Source organism: Garra rufa, unplaced genomic scaffold (genome assembly GCF_049309525.1).
Source record: "Garra rufa unplaced genomic scaffold, GarRuf1.0 hap1_unplaced_001, whole genome shotgun sequence".
NCBI classification, from domain to species: domain Eukaryota; kingdom Metazoa; phylum Chordata; class Actinopteri; order Cypriniformes; family Cyprinidae; genus Garra; species Garra rufa.
The window spans coordinates 12,966,385-12,975,240 of NW_027394276.1; positions in this window are offsets into that span (position 1 = coordinate 12,966,385).

Sequence of the window (8,856 nt, forward strand, 5' to 3'; positions counted from 1 at the left end):
TGTCGTCTTTATGAATGAAAAGCGAATCTTTGAAGTGAATTTTATTGCACAGCTGTAGAGTTGAAAAATAATAAAGGCTTTCAAATATTACAAGATTTTAAAGATGTGTTCATGACTATGAAGGCAAGTTACTGATTATCAAGAATACGATTAAGATGTCCTTAAGTTAACAACTATGCAGGTACTCTCCTGGAATTACCAGGCTTGGTTAAATAATATGAAACTGAATGTTCATGCTGCTATGATTGTTTACAATATTGCATTAATTTTTTTCTCAGTTTCTGATAAGAACGAGGCAGTAGAGGAGTCTCAAGACTGTATATATAGCACATATAAAATGAGCTTCAGCTGAAGTTTAAGAGCTGGCTTTTCTTTATGCGGAAGTTCTAAAGAATGCTCCGTGTATATGATCAATTGCAAGAAGAAGTCAGAATTGCAAAACATACTTCCAATTGCAAAACAAGAAAAGAAAAGAAAAACAGAATTGTGAGATACAAAATTAGAGTTGTGACTTCTTGCATTTCTGACTATAACTTGCGATTGCAAGTTTAAATCTCGGAATCTCAGTATTGCAAGTTTATTTCTGAAAATTTTGAGTTTATATCTTGCAGTTCTGAGTTAATTTCTCAGAATTACCACTTTATTTCTGAAAATTGTGAGTTTACATCTCACAATTCTGAGACAAACTCGAAATTGCAAGAAAAAGTCAGAATTCTACAGTCGTGGCCAAAAGTTTTGAGAATTACATAAATATTGGAAATTGGAAAAGTTGCTGCTTGACTTTTTATAATAGCAATTTGCATATACTCCAGAATGTTATGAAGAGTGATCAGATGAATTGCATAGTCCTTCTTTGCCATGAAAATTAACTTAATCCCGAAAAAAACTTTCCACTGCATTGTTAAGAAGTCTTCAAGGCGTCCAAGAAAGTCCAGCAAGCGCCAGGATGGTCTCCTAAAGAGGATTCAGCTGCGGGATCGGAGTGCCACCAGTGCAGAGCTTGCTCAGGAATGGCAGCAGGCAGGTGTGAGCGCATCTGAACGCACAGTGAAGCGAAGACTTTTGGAAGATGGCCTGGTGTCAAGAAGGGCAGCAAAGAAGCCACTTCTCTCCAAAAACAAAACAAAACAACAACATCAGGGACAGATTGATCTTCTGCAAAAAGTATGGCGAATGGACTGCTGAGGACTGGGGCAAAGTCATATTCTCCGATGAAGCCTCTTTCCGATTGTTTGGGGCATCTGGAAAAAGGCTTGTCCGGAGAAGAAAAGGTGAGCGCTACCATCAGTCCTGTGTCATGCCAACAGTAAAGCATCCTGAGACCATTCATGTGTGGGGTTGCTTCTCATCCAAGGGAGTGGGCTCACTCACAATTTTGCCCAAAAACACAGCCATGAATAAAGAATGGTACCAAAACACCCTCCAACAGCAACTTCTTCCAACAATCCAACAACAGTTTGGTGAAGAACAATGCATTTTCCAGCACGATGGAGCACCGTGCCATAAGGGCAAAAGTGATAACTAAGTGGCTCGGGGACCAAAACGTTGACATTTTGGGTCCATGGCCTGGAAACTCCCCAAATCTTAAAACTTGTGGTCAATCCTCAAGAGGCAGGTGGACAAACAAAAACCCACTAATTCTGACAAACTCCAAGAAGTGATTATGAAAGAATGGGTTGCTATCAGTCAGGATTTGGCCCAGAAGTCGATTGAGAGCATGCCCAGTCGAATTGCAGAGGTCCTGAAAAAGAAGGGCCAACACTGCAAATACTGACTCTTTGCATAAATGTCATGTAATTGTCGATAAAAGCCTTTGAAACGTATGAAGTGCTTGTAATTATATTTCAGTACATCACAGAAACAGCTGAAACAAAGATCTAAAAGCAGTTGAGCAGCAAACTTTGTGTAAACTAATATTTGTGTCATTCTCAAAACTTTTGTCTGTAAAGTTTTTTTCGACTGTACATAAATTTGCAATTGCAAATTAAAAAAAAAAAAAAAAAATTGCAAAAAAAATTGTGATACAAACTTACAATTGGCAGAATTTTTTTGTTTGTTTTTGATAAGTTTTTATCTTGCAATTCTGACTTTATTTCTTGCAATTGTGGGTTTATATCATGCAACTCTGAAGAAAAGAGTTAGAATTGACTTGAATTGACATTTATATCTCACAATTGTGACTTCATTTCCAGATCTGCGACTTTATTTCTCAGAATTGCTAGTTTTTTTTTTTTCCAGAATTTATAGTTTATTTGCTAGTTTTATAAATTGTGAGTTTATATCTCACAACTCCAAGGAAAAAGGTCAGAATTTTGAGATAATGGAAGACTCATTTTAAAAAGTAAGTAAACAACTCACGCACTTAGATATAATCACTTTACGTCAAAATAAGACTTAAAATGGCATGAAAACACAATCTGTGGATGTTTTAATGAACTTTGATGACCAATGAGAAAAAATTGTTATTGAGTTATGTAAAATTCTTAAAAACACTAACTTGATGAGATTCATAATACTTGGCTTTGGCTTGGCTTTTTCTGAAAATGTGACTGGGACATGAATTTACATTAGATTAAAAAAAAAAAAGGGACTTTGCCCTCTCATTTCAGTATTTTCTCAACCGCTTTCAGACGTTTGTTTTTACAACACCTTCCCACGTATTAACTTAAGATCATTAAACTTTATGACCGGTGTCTTAGGTTCCTTCTGTTGAGTGGACATGCCGAAAAAGCATGCATCATAGTTAACCCTACTTTCGTGCCTTCAACACTGCTTTGTCAACCAAAACAGCCACTTCCTCTAAAAACCACACATTTTAGACCAGTTTATTGCAGTCTAGAGAGCTAGCCAACACATTTATAAAACACTAATAAGATATTTTCATAAAAATTAACTGCAAAATAAAGTATTTCAAGCAGACTGTGGGTCTAAAGATTTAATTGAGGGTTTGATCTGATTGCAAAGACTTGCACAAAGTCATCATTTAATATTACACGAAATGTGGTTTGCTGTATTTGTTCACTGTGCAGCTGTGCAGTACAAGCAATGCAAACCAGCTGGATGCGATGAGCAAACAGCATCGGCGGTGTTTCAATGCAATTACTGCAATCAATACAAGCCAGTGGATGTTGAGGCAAAATGGCATCTCTGAACGTCGTACTTGTTGGGATAGACCCCCCAAAAATGAAAACTCTCATCGTTTACTGGCGCTCCTGTCGTTCCAAACATGTATGACTGTCTTTCTTTCTTTCTTCAATGGAAGACAATGGAAGAAAGAAATATATTTAAACTAGATAAAAAAAATAAAAAAACATTTGTCAAGACATACTTAAAGTTGGCTTGAGAAAGCCTAGCTTGAAAGATTAAAGCAGCTGTAAAAGCTTAGAGTTTGGAACTTTATATAGATAGATTAGATGATTAGCATGTTACTAGCATTATTAGCAAGTTGTTAGCATTTTTCCAGCATGTTTCTAACATGATTAGCAAGTTGCTAGCACGTTTCTAACACGTTTCTATCATGATTAGCAAGTTGTTAGCATTTTTCCAGCATGTTTCTAACATGATTAGCAAGTTGCTAGCACGTTTCTAACACGTTTCTATCATGATTAGCAAGTTGTTAACATTTTTCCAACATGTTTCTAGCATTATTAGCAAGTTGTTAGCATTTTTCCAACATGTTTCTAACATTATTAGCAAGTTGTTAGCATTTTTCCAACATGTTTCTAGCATTATTAGCAAGTTGCTAGCATTTTTCTAACATGTTTCTAACCTGAATAACAAGCTGCTAGCATGTTTCTAACAGAATTATCATGCCGCTAACATGTTTCTATCATTAGTAAGCTGCTAGCATGTTTCCTGCATGATTAACGAACTGTTAGTATGATAACATGTTATTAGCATGATTAATTTGCTAACATGTTTCCAACATGATTAGCAAGTTACTAGCATGTTTAGCAAGCTACTAGCATGTTGCTAGCATGATTAACAAGTTATTAGCATGATTGTAGTTGCTAGGCTAGGCTAGATCATTAAATAGATTAGAAATATTACAGAATGGAAGTCTGAATGGATTAGAAACAGTTCCTTTAGTTTAAACAAAGACTATAGAATACCCAAGACATGTCACTCGTATAGTTTTGAATGGGGAAAAATGCAACGCTCATTATGGCCGCGAAGCCCCGCCTTCTTAATGAAAGAGCCAATCATTGATTAGTAAAGTCAACTGCAGTTAGAAGTCCCGGTTGCTATAGAAACAATCGGCGCGCCAAGACGTGCGCTCAGTACTGCGCATGCGCACTGGCTCATTTAGCCGGAAAAATAAGCGTTTTTTAACGCTATTGGAGCACAAGGAACCATATTTATGAGACAGTTTTTGTTGGAGTTCTTTGGAGATTTAAAATATGAAATTTAATCATAAGCTTGATGAACAGTTTTGGAGAATTTGATGTTTCCCCATTCAAACAAATAGGAGCTGCACTTGCCTGCCCGAGTAACCTTTCAAAGATGGCCGCCGAGTCACATGACTTGCCTTAAACAAAGACTATAGACCTTTTTCCTGAACACGGAAGTAAGTCCGACTCTTAACTGAAAGAATGCTTTGCATTTCCGGTCTGCATTGTTTCTAGTCACATTAGGGTATATTCCGAGCTAATAAACTAATGTTAAACCTATTCAAATGTTTTTAAAAAGCACATGGCTCCATAGCGCCATCACTTGGCAATGTCGCAATGACCGTCATTTGTCAGTGCCTCACTTTAATGAGTGTGTAGATGACAAGAAGCAGCGGACGTTAGCTACATTAAAAACAGCTGGACGCTATTTGAATGGGTTCCTATGGAAACCGAAACAAAAAAGCATTCAATCTGACGTTAGAATTCGTAATGGCGGCGCTCATCGTTTACTCAGGAAAAAGGTCTATAGAATACCAAAGACATGTCACTCGTGTAGTTTTGAATGGGGAACAATGAAACGGTCATCATGGCCGCGAAGCTCCGCCTTCTTAGTGAAAGAGCCAATCGTTGATCAGTAAAGTCAGCGCGTCACAGCATCAGCCGTTAGAAGTCCCGGTTGCCATAGAAACAGCTGGCGCTCTAAGACGTGCGTTCAGTATTGCGCATGCGCACTGGCTCATCTAGCCGGAAAAATAGGCGTTTTTTTAACGCTATTCAAGCACAAGGAACCATATTTATGAGGCAGTTCTTGTTGGATTTCTTTGGAGATTTAAAATATGAAATTTAATCGTAAGCTTGGTGAACAGTTTAGGAGAATTTGATGTTTCCCCATTCAAACAGATAGGAGCTGCACTTGTATGCCCGAGAGGCGTTTCAAAGATGGCCGCCGAGTGACATGACTTGCCTTAAAGGGACTTTGGTTTAAATTTGAATTTTGACAGTTGGAGTTTGAATATTGTTGGCTCATTTGAACATTCCGTCAATGGAAGTCTATGGGATTTTAAAGATTTTTAATTTTTAATCTTCAATTTTATGAAAACTAAAAGTTGGATCAGTCTGAAGAGCTAAGCGGAGTTTGGTGGTTCTAGCTTGAAAGCTCTAGAAGGAGTAGCCTTCAGAAATGTAGTCTAAGAAGAAGAAGAATAAAAAGTTTAAGTAGCAGATCAGTAACTCTTTCTCAAGCCAACCTAAATGTTTTTGAGCATATAATGGAAGTCAATGGGGTCCAAAACAACATTGACTGGAGTCCATCATTATATGAATAAAGCATTGTGTTCAACAAAGTCAAACAGGTTTGAGATTGAGATATACAAGTATTCCTTCGATGTACGCCGTTTGCTGCTTTCCACATCCTATCAAACACAACAACCCAGTGACTTTAGCATCCTGTTTATGTTTTGATAGAGAATCTCTTTCATTGTAATCAAAGGTAACAACATTATATTGCTAGTTTTCATATCATCCTACCAGACCTGCAAATGAGGTCTCATTTCCGTCGTGAAGATAGCAAAGTGGGAGGTTCCTGCTTCGCCTTAGTGTCGTTTGTCTATCTGCAGGAAGCCGCCCGTTATCTGCCGCGTCCACGCACAGATGACACATGAAACGGTTTCCAGATAGCAGCTGGCGTTTGAATGGACGCTGTAAATTACAATCCAAAAGTGGAGATATGAACAAACGACAGAAACAAAGAACATGAAGAAATGCTTGATCTTGTTGATTTAAAACCAATTAATGGCCAACAAAAAGATTCAAACTATGAGGTTTTCCTTTGCACTTCTGCACTCTTGCATGTACCACCTGCCTAAGCTTTTTCTCGAAACGCTAGAACAGAAGAAAAAGTTAGCAACAGAATTGTAACAAAAATAGAAGTGCCTCAAAACACAGTTCCCTATGTCTTTTAAAATACTTTCTTTGTTAAACAAATATAAAGTGCAGCACACATCCAGGCACAAATACAAAACAAAAGTCTCTGAGCACAGCCTTTGTTCTTTCTGTCCTGCGACCCAAAGCTTTTTTTTCTAGTGAAGTTTCGTCTGGGATTGAGTCTTGACTGCTAGGTTTCCATCATTCTCCACTCGTCTGTTTCTGAACTCTCTTCTTTGGAGCCTCGAGGTGTATTCGTCCAAAGTCCTGCCTCCAAACAACGCTTCACGTGGTATTCTGCCACCTGTTATGAGCGAGAAAGAGGATATTAATAAATAACAGGAAAAGACGCATGCAGCACAGAGGAACAGAAAGTGAGGGCTCTACGCTTACTTTTCTTTTTAGGAGCACTTTCAGGAGCACCTTCTAATCAATAATCAAAAAATCTGATCAAAACTTTGCCTTCCAATCACAAGGTGATATTTGACTCCTTAAAGTGATTTAAAGGGGAATTTTGTTTTTACCTTTGTATTGGCATTTGTCATATTTTACGTCAAATTTAATTTTTTTTTTATTTTTTAAGCTTTTTAAAGTTTCCAATTAAAACAACAGAATAAGAAAAAGTAGAGGGCTCACCACCAACCGGTGGCTTCAGGAAAACAGAGAACGGTGGGCAGTGTGCTTTTAATATAGTAAATATAGGAGAAATATGTCATTTATATGTGCCAAACTTCCTGCTGCCAGGTGGTGGCGCTATGCCTATAAGTCATTATTGGCATATAGATGTGTTCAGGTCAGCATATTAAACATATGAAGTTTGGTGCAAATTCACCTTGGTATGTTTGAGTTAGTGTAAGACATGACATTTCCTGTTGCCATAAGGTGGTGCAATGATAATGAGAGAATATTGGCATTCAGCTGTGTTCAGGCCAGGACTCTTATTGAACATGTGAAGTTTGAGGCAAATCCGACATTTTATGGGCGAGTTACAACAACTTTAATTTCCATGACGAAACATCAAATTTCGTCAGGCCGCCACAGACACGCCCTTTACCGAAAACTCAAGATCTTCGCAATTTAACATCACTAAGGCCTTTAGATTAGACTGACTGATTTTGGTGTTGATCTGAATAAATCTCTAGGAGGAGTTTGTTGCAGCGTAAAGCATGCCACTTCCTGTTGCCAGCAGGTGGCGCTATGACTATAACTGAATAAGGACATGTAGATATCTTCAGATCAGGAGTGTTATCACACATGTGAAGTTTTGGGCAGATGGGACATTGTATGCCTAAGTTATAGCAACTTCCTGTTTCATGTCGAAACATCGAAAATTTGCCAGACTACCACGGACACGCCCTCCGACAAAAACTCTAGATCTTCGCAATTTAACGCCACAAAAGGGCTTTAGATTAGACTCACCAAATTTGGTGTTGATCTGAATAAATCTCTAGGAGGAGTTCGTTCAAGTATGATGCCTGAAAATGGCAAAAATAACAAAATTTGCTTAGATAATTAAAAAAATATCTGACTTCCTGTTGGGTTTAGGATTTTGCTCCAAGAGACTTATTTGTAGGTATTGGTGTGTTACACGTGTGTACCGATTTTTGTGCATTTGTAGCTCAAAGTGCTCTGCTCTGAATGTGTAAAGGTGGCGCTATCGAGCCATTCTGCCACACCCACTTCTGAAACCCATATCAGACGTAAATTTCCACCAGTGCTGATGTGTGTGCAAAGTTTCATGAGTTTGAGCATGTTAAGGCTCTAAACATGGGTCTTTAGATTAGACTCACCAAATTTGGTATTCAAGTACAATGCCTGAAAATGGCTAAAATGACAAAATTTGCTGAGAAAATTGAAAATATCCAACTTCCTGTTGGGGTTGGGATTTTGCTCCAAGATACTTTTTTGTAGGTATTGGTGTGTTACATGTGTGTATCGATCTTTGTGCATTTGTAGCTCAAAGCGCACTGCTCTGAATGTGTAAAGGTGGTGCTATCGAGCCATTCTGCCACACCCACTTCTGAAACCCATATCAGATGTACATTTCCACCAGTTCTGATGTGTGTGCAAAGTTTCATGAGTTTTCAAGCATGTTTAGGCTCTAAACATGGGTCTTTAGATTAGACTGACTAAATTTGTTGTTGATCTGAATAAATATCTAGGAGGAGTTTGTTCAAGTACGATGCCTGAAAACGTCAAAAATGACACAAAATTTGCTGATAAAATTAAAAATATCCGACTTCCTGTTGGGTTTCGGGTTTTACTCTAAGAGACTTTTGTAGGTATTGGTGTGTTACATGTGTGTACCGATTGTCGTGCATGTACGTAAAGCATAGCTCAAAGCGCACACCAATAAATGTGTAAAGGTGGCCCTATCGAGCCATTTTGCCACACCCACTTCTGAAACCCATATCAGACGTAAATTTACGCCAGTTCTGATGTGTGTGCAAAGTTTTGTGAGTTTTTGAGCACGTTTAGGCCCTCAAAAATGTGATTTATTTACTGAATCATATTCATTTGATTCGTTCGAACAGCTAATTCA